At 40.8% G+C, this 11,759-nt stretch overlaps 1 long non-coding RNA gene across 1 annotated transcript in view; it reads left to right on the plus strand.

Moving 5' to 3' along the window:
* The window catches only part of LOC140706976 (uncharacterized), a 30,595-nt gene extending 20,128 nt beyond the window's left edge, over positions 1 to 10,467 (plus strand). The window contains exons 2-3 of the long non-coding RNA XR_013545348.1: positions 3,705 to 3,802; positions 10,342 to 10,467. This is a non-coding gene — a long non-coding RNA (uncharacterized LOC140706976). The remainder of the gene's footprint in view (positions 1 to 3,704; positions 3,803 to 10,341) is intronic.
* Positions 10,468 to 11,759: the final 1,292 nt, after the last annotated feature.

Consider the following 11,759-nt stretch of genomic DNA (forward strand, 5'->3'; position numbering starts at 1 on the left):
TAGTGACGGCGACTAACTGGCTCGGCGTCGGGGAAGACCTTCCCGAAGGCGGTATCACTTCAGTACGTCGAGCAGGAGGAGGTGCGGGTGCCTCGGCCGAGGCCCCGAAGCGCCTCGACAACTCCTCAAGAATTGGCGATGGGATGGAACCCGAGCTCGGAGAAAGTGGAATAGATGTCATTTTAAGCTGGGCGGCCGCCTTAGCTTTGGACGATTTCGACGGCTTAGCTTTCGGAGCCGGAGGCTCGGGTGAAGCAGGAGCGGCCGATTTCGACGACGCGGATTTCTTCGACATTTTGGAAACTTTGGAGACGACTGAGTGAACAGGAGCTGCTCGAGAAGTGGAAGCCATTTCCCCCTCAGAGGGCGCCGTGGAAGACAACGTTGACTCCCACAGATGAAGTTTAAGGCGCTGTTGGCGAGCCTTGAGAGCGGCCTTAGTGAAGGCTTTGCAGTGTGGGCAAGCTTTGGGATTGTGCGACTCGCCCAAACAATACAGGCAAGTATCGTGGCCGTCTTGATGGGGGATTTTGCGGTCGCACACCACACACCTGCTGAACGGCCCTGAAGGGGACATAGGGTAGTAAGGAAACCGAAACGACAAGTCCAAGGATAAGGCAGAGCAGTCCAAACACAGTCCGAGTAAGCCAGAATATACACCGGGTCGTCAAGTTGAAGGGAAAAAGCGCTAGGGTAGTCCGTGAGCGAAGCAAAGGTCAAAGCCAAAAATCAGATAGATCGCAATAACGCAGCAATAAACGCAGCTAAGACGAGAGGCTCCAAACCGCTAGGCGGAAAAATGGAACTGAGGGACGGTTAGGCTGGGCGTGCGCAGTAGGGGTAGTCCTAAACATTGTTACTTTTCTCTTGCAGCTAGAAAACGTTCCGAGAGGCCCAACGCTGGCGCTGGTATTAACCCTTTGTGTGCATTCACAGAAGACCACGATGAAGAACCCAAGGTTAAGAACCACTGCTCTACCCAACAAATTACATGTTACAATCACTGTCAACTGCCCAAATAAGCCTGTTAAATCTTTCAGGTCCCAGCAACACAGGCCTTGCCCACTGCCAGAAGATCTCGTAAACACTCGATGGAAGACTTGAACAGAGCATAGAATGCTACTACTAGTGTTACGCATTTTTACAGATAAACACACATGACCAGGCATTTTGTCATACTTCGCAGAAGGAATCCCAAGAAGTTGCTGCTTAACACAAGCAACACAGCTGCATAATTATTAAAAATGCAGGAGCCCTCTCCCCCTTTTCTTTCTATACACCCTACAAATACCACACAGAAACTGTTTTGACATACCTGATCCATCATTCCACATATGGCCCTTCATTCACTGCTTTACCCATTGAAGCAGAGTTATGGATTATTTTAATCAGAAGATTAACAATAGCTCTGATCAGAAGAAGAATAAGAAATGGATTTCTTATGTATGTTGGTGAACCGAGGCCAAAGTACATAGAAAAAAAATTATAAGCCGAAGCCTTTATTCTACAAGAGAATTCATCTTACCCATCACCTCTCATTACTCCTCAAGACATGTAAAAGTCTTCTACCTCAGTTCTACCTCAGTTTTGATTAGAAATTACATGGCAAAAAATTTGTTTTAAATAACTATATGGCATGCAAAATAAAGCACTTAATTAAATCACAGTGTTTCCAATTATGCATGCCAGGATGAGCTCATTACAATTAATGTCATTTTCAATAGTGTCCTTAGAAAAAACCAAAACAAAGTCAGCTTTCTGGCACACACTGCTATTCAAAGCACTGATGTTTGCATTAGAAACACCTGTGCTGTTAGTTGACCTAATATATGTCACATGATAAAGTGGGGCTTCTCATCTGCTGGTTTAGAATAATGATGTGACAACACAAATACACTGACCAGGCAATGAAGGCAAGAAGATTTTATTTTTTCTTAAAAAGGGACTCCTTGAGTTTCAGGAAACAGCCATCCCCTTTGGTCTGTCTGACCTGCTCATGATCTTTTTCCTAATATTCACCTCCTCTCTGAAGCCAAAACAACATCCTCAGTGCCAGGATGGAATCAAAACACTATTGTACACACTACAGCTAGCTATTTGGCTGGCCACCGAGGCTGTAATTCGGGATTAGTATCTAGGTTTTTTCAATGTGTGCAGTTCTGCTTTTTTAGTGTTTCTGAGCAGAAAAATCAACCTAATAATCAGATTTTAAAACTCCAGTAGATTTCCAATATTAGTTTCCAGTTGCTTAATCAGTTCTTTATTAAGCAAACAGTTAAAAAGCTTTTCCTTGTCTAACAGGAAGGAAAATCTAAAGGTCAAGTACAAGATTAGGAGTAACCCTCAAGAAAAAGTTAGCAAACACAGTTAACACCTGAAAGTACTTAATTTCTCTCTGTCTTTCTCCTAACTTGTGGGAAGCAGACACTGCAGACAATTCTTTTCTGGTGGCATCTAAAAGATAGACATTTAATCTGTCACCAAAACTGAATTCAGAAACTCACTGTCAACACTGAGTGATGAAGAATGAGAACACAAGGACAGAGAACAGGGAAAAGAGGGTTGTAACAGAAGGGAAACCATGTTTTTGAGTCTGGTAATTCTGTGGTTTTCTCAAAAAAGGTGAGAAAACTCAACTGATTGAACTTCATTCGAAAGCAACAGAGAAGACCATAATTTCCAACAAAGGATCTAGATACTGTATATGAATGGTTGGCACATTTACCACCAATTGCAACATTTAGCTGTGATTGTTGAAATTTCCAACCAAATATGTCTTTAGTGTAAGCACTTTCAAGGAATAGAAGGAAGCACTTGGAAAAATCAAGAGGGTTTCCCAAACATGTTACATTGATGGTCCTTGATTTCAGCAATGTGTGTGGCAGAAAAAAGAAATATTTGAACATACTCTCAAAAAGAGATAACTACTGTCAAAAATTAATAAATATATGTGGAAAATCAGATGGAATTTTACTGAAATGAACAGGAGATTTTCTGAAAATTATAGCATAGTGCAATCTCCTTTGCTGATGAATATTAAGCAAATTCACTGCGAGCCACCGTCCCCAAAAAAAGGAATTTTCTGTCTCACAAATTTCTTAGAAGAAGAAGCATCCCAAATGTGCTTCAAGGCATTTACTAGCATGTAATGCAAATATATCTGAAGTTTTGATAGCTTCACAAACCTTTGCCTGCAGCACACCCACATTCGAGTTAATATTTTACATTTGGATTTTATTCAATCAGTCATAGCTCATTCAATACTCTTGGAAGCAGTTCATTGGACCCTGGAGATCTGAACTCTTTCAAAGTACAGTAATCAGGTATTCCTTGAGTATTTGTTTATCAACCTCAAGCTGCAATCCTGTCCCTTCCATTTATGCTTCACATTTGCCTGGAGGGTCATAGAGTGTATTTTAGAAAAGGACCAAACTAAAGAAGGAGTTGAGCACTTCTGCCTTTTCTTTGTCATCTGTTATCATTTTCCCATCCCCAATGAGTAGCTGAGCCACTGTTACATTTCTCTGTCTTTTATTATGCACGTACGTGAAGAATGCTGCTTTTAGTGTCTCTTGCCAACTTCAGCTTATTCTTAGCTTTTGCCTTCCTAATGGCATCCCTGCAATTATTTGCTAATTGTCTATACTCTTCCTTTGCAGCCTGGCCTTCCTTCCACTGTATGTGGCTTTTTCTTTTCTTTTCAGGTCCTCTCTGAGCATTTTGTGAAGGCAAATTGGTCTTTCTTGCCTCCCATTCCTTGTTTTGAATGGCCACAAAGTAAAACCACAGGCTGTTTTAGAAGGTATGTTGGCCTTTCAGTCCCTTCCCAGCTGTGGCTTGCAGTTAATGCAGTGAAAACAACCATGGTTAGATACGAAAGCAAGAGCTGGACTGTAGCTCTGGTAGCATCTGGAGACTTACTGTAATGTAGACAAGAAAAACGTGTTTTAATGTTAACATTGTGAATTTCCACTCATACATAGTTTGTGTATATGTATACACTTGCATATATACTTGTGCATCAATGTTATCATAAAACCTTCATACAGTATGCTGACATTAATTCTAAGATAATATTACCACCTTGGGTAAATGCTTGTATTCCAACTTAGGGTTCTCGCTGCTCAAACAAGAGAGATACACCTAGCAATATGCAGGGCTAACTCGAGACATTTTGTTTCTTGAAGCAAAGGACTAAAGAACACCATGCTTCCTATGCTATAAACAGATGACGAAGAGGACGGCAGCTGAAATTTATTTCAACACTGCTGAAGGGACAGGGTTTTCTATGAGGTATACAGAGTATGAGGGAAGCTGGCTAGGTTAGAGTACATTTTTAACTGATACAGACAGACATGTAATCTCCAACCTCTTGTCACCGCACCTGACATGATCACTTCATTTTGTTTTGTAGCAGGGCTGACCCTGACAACTGCCACTCTACATCAGGGCTGAGAAATATGTAGGTTTCCTGATGTTCAGGTATCTAGCCCCATCAACCCTACCCAGCACAGCCAAAGGCAAGAAAATGAGATAAAAAGTCACGAAAAGGTACACAAGGGGCTGATGACAGACTGATTTCCAGCCAAAGGTATCTGAGCATAGGGCAGAGCAACCTTGTGCTCATCTACACCGTAGTATTTTCTCCAGCCATTCTGGGACTGTTCTAGGTCATTCCGCTACTTCTGTAGATTTCAATAGATCATCCCAGTGTTTGTGGCCACATGTGAAGGAGGTATTTTCTGTTGGATGTACCGTGATGCACTGGGTCATCCAGGTACCCCTATCCATGCACTTTTGGAATTGTTCCCTAACATCCCACTTCCCAATACTAATTGCCCTCCGTTCTGCCTGTCTTCCACATCTTCTCCTCATTTACTTCACTGTCTCCTCCTTTTCCTCCTTATTTTCCTCCTCCATGTGGCATGGGAGGTGAAGACTGACCCACAGGAAAACACCCAGAAGAAAATGTGATCAAATGACACCCACTCACTAAATGTGCAGATCAGCACTGAACAAACCAGTATGACAGTCTGCACAAGCCAATCCTTCACTAGAGCAAACTGGAGCAAAACAGAACAAAAATATGTCACCATCCAGCAATGCTGTTTTAAAATAAAACCCAGAGACCCAAGGGATTTTGCTGGGGTTTTTTTGCCCCACTTTGACTCTGCTGTCACTAGTTTCAGCCCTGTGTTGTGTGGATACCAGGATATAGTAATGGCATTTTAAAATTTTATTCAAAATATTTTTACCCTGCCTTTCTCATTAAAAGGACCCAAGGCAGCTTGCAACAATTAAAAGACCATTTTAAAACCTAAAAAGAGTGAGTATACTGTACAAATATTTAAAAAGAATTAAACAAGTATTATATTTTAAAAGGTAAATAAAATCAATACTAAAAATATATTGAAAAATAACAGAGCACAAGGATCCATTCAACAACAAAACACAAAACCCCTCTCACTAAAAAAAAACTCACCTGAAAAAAATGGTCTTTGCCTGTTTGCAGAAGGACAGCAAAGAGGGGACCAGCCTAGTTTCTCATGGGAGGGCGTGCAAAGGGCTGGGAGCAGCAACAGAGAAGACCCTCTCTCTCACCATCTGTGAGGAGGGTGGGGCCAAGGGAAATACCTTTCTTGAGGATCTTAATTCCAAGACAGGCTCATAGAGGGAGGTGTGGTCTCTTAGATGTCATGGATGCAATTAAAACAAGTGCTCAGTGTGAACATTCTCCTTATCGGTGCTGGAGCAATGTTCTGAGCTTGGAGCAGTTTCTTAGATCAAGACCTATTCGAAGAAAGCTACACCCTTGGGCTGGGAGTAGAGCAGTCTCCTTTCACCAAAAGGCAAACATTTGTGAACTGAGGAGAGGAGAGGGTGAGCAGCATGGTCCCCATCAAACTATAATGTACTTCCATGCCTTTGAAGTTTTGAAACTTCAGACTTGGGTTGAGAGAGTGAGTCAGTTGATTCAGAATTTAGAAACCTGTGTGGCCATGTCTCTGCCTCAGCCCAATGTAGATTTTGAGACGTAGAAATGATGTATTACACATACGTAGGAGCCTCATAAATGTAATAACAGAGTCTCCAACTGTTTCAAAACTGAAATGTTTGGAAGGAATACATATCAAATAATTTTACTGGAGAAAACACAAAGAATTAAAAATAAAAATAAGAGAAGTGGAGATGGCAGTTGTTTCTATATATGAGTAATATGCAAACGGGGCAGCTGCCAAAATGACTTACAGCTTATTTTGGACTCCTTGGCTATTCAGAAGAAAAGGAGGAGGAAGAAGTGGGTTTACAACTAAAAGAATTAAACAAGCCAGTTTGAGCAGCAGAAAACCTTTCAGGAACTGGTGGATAATTAAATTCCATAAGTCATACTTTTGAAGGGAAAGGGGGCCACTTGAGCTGATCCCCAAGCAGAGAAAGGAAGCTAGAATGTAATGACATTTTCCTCTGCACCTGCTGCTCACTTGGAGATAATGAAACTGATTTGGCAGTATCTTACAACTGGAGGAGGCAGAAATGTTCTGCTTAGGTTTATTAAATCTGTAGGTAAAAAGCAAGATAATAAGAGATGGTATGGAGATTAAAACTGCCCAACATAATAAAAACAAAAATCAAAGGTATGATATGTAACCCAGTAGCATTTCACACTTTTCCCTTTCAAAATCGAATGTGTATATGGCAGATATTGCCACCGACTGGATGGATCTGAAACATTTGGAGTACGTTAAAAATGTAGTAACTAGTTGAAAGACCCTGATGCTTGGAAAGTGTGAAGGCAAGAGGAGAAGGGGACAACGGAGGATGAGATGGGTGGGCAGTGTCATCGAAGCTACCAGCATGAATTTGACCCAACTCCAGGAGGCAGTGGAAGACAGGAGGGCCTGGCGTGCTCTGGTCCGTGGGGTCACAAAGAGTCGGACATGACTTAACGGCTAAACAACAAAAGTTGAAAGTTTGCCTTCAAGACATTGATACATCTGTTTTTATTTTAGTTTGTTTTGAGACAGAAACATGGGGAGCATTGTGCATGCCTTCTGTCAGCCACAAATCATGGAGGAATTGTGATAATCCTTATGCTTATCCTACTAGTCTAAAAAGCAGGAGAAGAAGAGGGGGAAGCATCTGTCAAGCATGCTGGATTGCTCAGTGGTTTAGGTACTTGGCTGTGGAGCCAGAGGTTGTGAGTTTGATTCCCCACTGTGCCTTCTTGACAGGGGCTGAAATCAATGATCCATAGGGTCCCTTCCAGCTCTGCAGTTAAGATCATCATCATCAAATTGTCTAACAGCAGAAGCTGCACAGTACAAAATTCATTGGGCTTGTATGATACATTTCTTCAAATCATAGTAATTATATTAACTTTACCTACTTTTATATAGATATGATAGTATTATTGTTATTTCTCACATTTGAGGGTACAAATCATTTCAAGAGAGTTCACAAATCAATCAAATATTAATAAAATTACAATTAACAATCTTTTTATAAAATAGCAATTGATCAGGATCCTTCATGCAAATGAGAGGGCTGTCATGCAGAAGAGTAAGACTTGGTAGTAATAGTACTGGCTCAGAAAGATTCTTCTGGAAGTAATTTCACTTTCTCTCTAAAAAAACATGACTCTGCTTTTCCTGACTTTTCAATGGTTGTGAAAAATAAATAGCATTTATTTTTCTAGATACATTTCAGAAAATTTTATTCATGCACAAACACCTCCTAATTCTGCACATTACAACATAGTGGCATTGATTGTTGGTTCTCTGGGCAGGTTCTATTTTCAGAATGCTCAATTACTATGAACATAAAAGTTACTGGCTCAAGTACTCCACCTCATGGAAAAATTGAGGAGATATTTTGCAATTACAGTTTGAAATATTCTGAATGTTGAATTAGATTTTCAGTTAAAACTAGCTAGAAATTTGCATCAGCGTCAATAGACATCAGAGGCGAAAGGAACGGGATGTCTGAAAGATTTCTTAATCATGTATTTTAGTCAATAACTCCACCCCCCTTTATAAAAAATTATTAAATTAAAGAATACTTTGAGGTCAAAACAGAATGTCAGAGTAGCTAGTAATTTCCAGGGCAGCACAGTATCAGAGCCAACCTGGCTTCTGAAATCTACGTAGATCCCAGGCTTCAGAATCCCAGAAAGTTGGTATGCTCTGGACAGCAGAAGGTTTGTTCATTCCTCCCTTGCTTTACCTCAAGGATGGACAGCATGTAAGATAGAGACTTTATATAAAAGCTGTGTAGACATCTGTCAGGAATGCTAAGGCTTTAGGATTACTTGTCTTATGGCATCACTTAAGATGGCATCCTGTCCATATCTATCTAGGAAAATTAATTCCAAAATGACTGCGACGGTACATAGAAATGAAACAGTCAGGTTATAGGGTAACAGGCTGAAAATGAATGAAAGACAAAAAATAAAGAACAAAAATGTTATGGCACCATAAAGGCTAACTGCTATGTTTTAATGTGAGCCTTCATGGACAAGTCCACTTCCTCAGACCAATGTTACTGTATATGGTAACACTCTCCTCTTCTATAGGTCATCTATAAAGAATGCAGCCAAAATGAAATCCCAAACCCACTGATTGGCAACGTCTGTATTAGATCAATTTTAAGTTCATATGATGTGTTGAGTTTGCCAGAACAATACAGGCTGGATGGTAAAAGTCTGGGGACGGAAAGCATGGGATCCCAACATTTATTTTACTTTTACTTATCTATTTATTTTGACTAGATGTTTTAAGTCACATAAGTCTGTAATTAAAGTCCATCTTGGTACCAAATTTGAGTGCAGAATCCATGGCCAAAATAATTCTTGTCCCTCCATGCTCCTCCACCCCCATATTTTTAGACATTTAGCCCAGTGGTTCCCAACTTTGGGACTCCAGATGTTCTTAGACTGCACCTCCCAGAAGCCCTTGCCAGCACAGCTAGTGATGAAGGCTTCTGGGAGTTTCAGTTCAAGAATGTCAGGGGAACTCCTGACCTAGCCTGATGGGTTTTGCAGAATTTTAACTCTTATATACATATATTGTGAATGTGTAGTTAATTGTAATCATGGTGTTGCCCACCTGTGGGCTATGTAGATTAAGGCTGTGATATAAAGAGAGAAACTAGATGATATTTTTCTTGTGCATGTATTCGTTTCAGCCTGTAAATATCCTGCTTCCTTTTGCTTCTTGCATCCAGACATTACTACCTGATGTCTGTGAATCAATTTGTTACTTCTCATTCTTGATCTACATATGCTTGCTACTTTGTCACCTTTTCCTTCCATTCTGTTTCTTTCAAGAAGCACCCACCTTTCAAACTGCCATATCTCAAACTGCTACTACTGCCCCTCACGTATGGGGGGGGGAATACGTCCTTCCTCCATCATATAATGGGCTGTGGCGGGGTTGAATGCGTGCGTGCGTGGGAGGTCTCTCTCTGCGTTCCGGTCCGGCTCAGACCATGGACTGGCACCATTCTGTGGACCAGGGGTTGGAGACCTCTGCTCTAGAATATAGCTCAGAGTAGTGCTGCACCCAGCGTTCCATCTGCTGTGCTTGGTCATGCTTGTAGCAGTCTTCAAAGGAGCAGATTTCTTCCTAAAGCCTGCTTGATACCATCATACATTCCCTTGATGTTACCTGTGTCCGCTGCTATCTGTATCTGAGAGCAGAGCTGAAGCCAATAATTGTTAGAACATCTCCTGGCAGTCTGTTGGACTTTGCTACAAGCAACTCGAAGAGCAACCAATCCACAGCTGGATTGCTCTACTAGCAGGACCCTGTTTTCTTCCACCCAGCTGCAGTTCATAAACAGTTTCTGATGTGGCAAAGAAACATTTTGTTCAAAGGAAGGAATCAAAAGTTGTGTGCAGGATGCCCATGTCCTTGGGGCTACCTAGCAGCCCTTTAGTGTGAAAAAAACTCAAGAAAGAGAAACTGTACAGGAAGGCAAGCAAATCTGTCAGAAAATGGTCTGGAGATTGAAAGTTGCCACGATGCAGAGAAAATGCTATTGAGAAAGCCTAGGAACAGATACACACAAAGCGGGTTTAACACCAAGCCATGGTCTTTTCAAAACACATTTGGGTTAACTGCATATCAGACCTTGCATGGTAGTATCCAATATTATTAATGCACCCAGTACTGTCATCACTTCACAGACTTCAGTGCAGTCTTACAATTAATTCTCAGCCATGTCTCCAGGAAACAGAGATCTGGGAATCAGTTCTGTTGACTCATGTTCAGGTTTTCAGGATAGGGTTCAACACAAAATAAGAGTCTCACTCCTCTCCTTTATTATTCTCTTCACTTGCAGAGCAAAAGTCTGAAGAGGATAATATCCATGTGCAACGTCTCCATGTGATCACAAAACTTTTGTTTTTCACTTCAAATGAAAAGCCTCTGCATGTAACAGAATGTTCCTTTTCACACACATACCCACTATCTGAAAAGAGTTACACTGAAGGAGGAGACGCTGCTCTTTCCTGGCCTGGTCTCCTCAAGTGTTTGTTAATCCTGTCCCTAACACCTGAAAAGAAACATTCTGAAAAATGTCCATTCAACTCATTGTCTAAAGACAATTATTTTCATTATTTCCAGACTACCACGCAAAAGGGGGGGGGGATTGCAAGATGAACACCACAGACACCAGTTTCTTCCAGCTCATTTTATTTCACTTGTTTTAATTTTTTTTCTAAACAAAAGGAACACAAAGAGAAAAAACATATTTCTTGATTTACCCTCCTTAAACTTCATGTATTGCACATCATATTTAAGAACGGTGCTCCCCTGTTCCTCCTTCATCTTCAAAACCACACGCAACATTCCTTCTACGCTACTCAAACAGAAATGGCATTTAATAGCAAAAAAAAAATTAAGCTAAAGAAACCTACACTGTAAAGAATAAAACAAAATAATCTACACACCATCATTTTTTATTTATATTATATATTTATTATTCCATTATAATTTTCTCTGGACACTTAAGGATGGCTGTTCATTGTACTTACCACCTCTCCATTTTGCCTTCCCTTTTGAGAACATCCAAGTGGCTATTAATAATATTAAAAATTAAAACAGATTCAACAATAAAAAACATTAAAATTATCACAATAATGAAAACCAATTAAGATGATCAAAATAATGCATATGCATCAGAACAGTTCACATGGCCAGTCTGAAGAGCTGTGCCTTCACACCCTTCCTAAAAGGAGTGACAACAGGAACTAGATACAACTCTGAAATCTTCTCCTGCTTGTGTATACAGGTGATGATATTCTCAAGAGGGCTTTCTCTGAAGATCTCAACATCCAGACAGTTCCATAAATAAACAGCCCCTTAAATATCCTACCTTCTCTCCTAGGGATTCAAGATGCTACACAGGTGGTTACAACTGCTTAGGCGCAGCAAGGTGACTATGTCATGTGGTTTCTATCCACACCCTGCCCAAATGCTAGACAGAAAGCCACAGTAGCCTGATGAGAAAGGACACGGATCTTTAGCGTGTCCTTGAGTAGCATTTGCTGGGAAACAACAGCAGGAAGGTTTTGTTCCTCTGTCCTGCTCGTGGGCTTCTCCTAGGCATCTGGTTGGCCATGGTGCGAGAACAGGTCCTCGACTAAATAAACCTTCAGTTTGATCCCGCAGGACTCTTCTTATGTTCTCTGTCCTTCATCTCAGTAAAATGAATCAAGAGCAAGCAGAAAGGAGCAAAACAAATTTTGCTGGGCAATT

The sequence above is a fragment of the Pogona vitticeps genome, chromosome 4 (genome assembly GCF_051106095.1).
Source record: "Pogona vitticeps strain Pit_001003342236 chromosome 4, PviZW2.1, whole genome shotgun sequence".
Taxonomy (NCBI): Eukaryota; Metazoa; Chordata; class Lepidosauria; order Squamata; family Agamidae; genus Pogona; species Pogona vitticeps.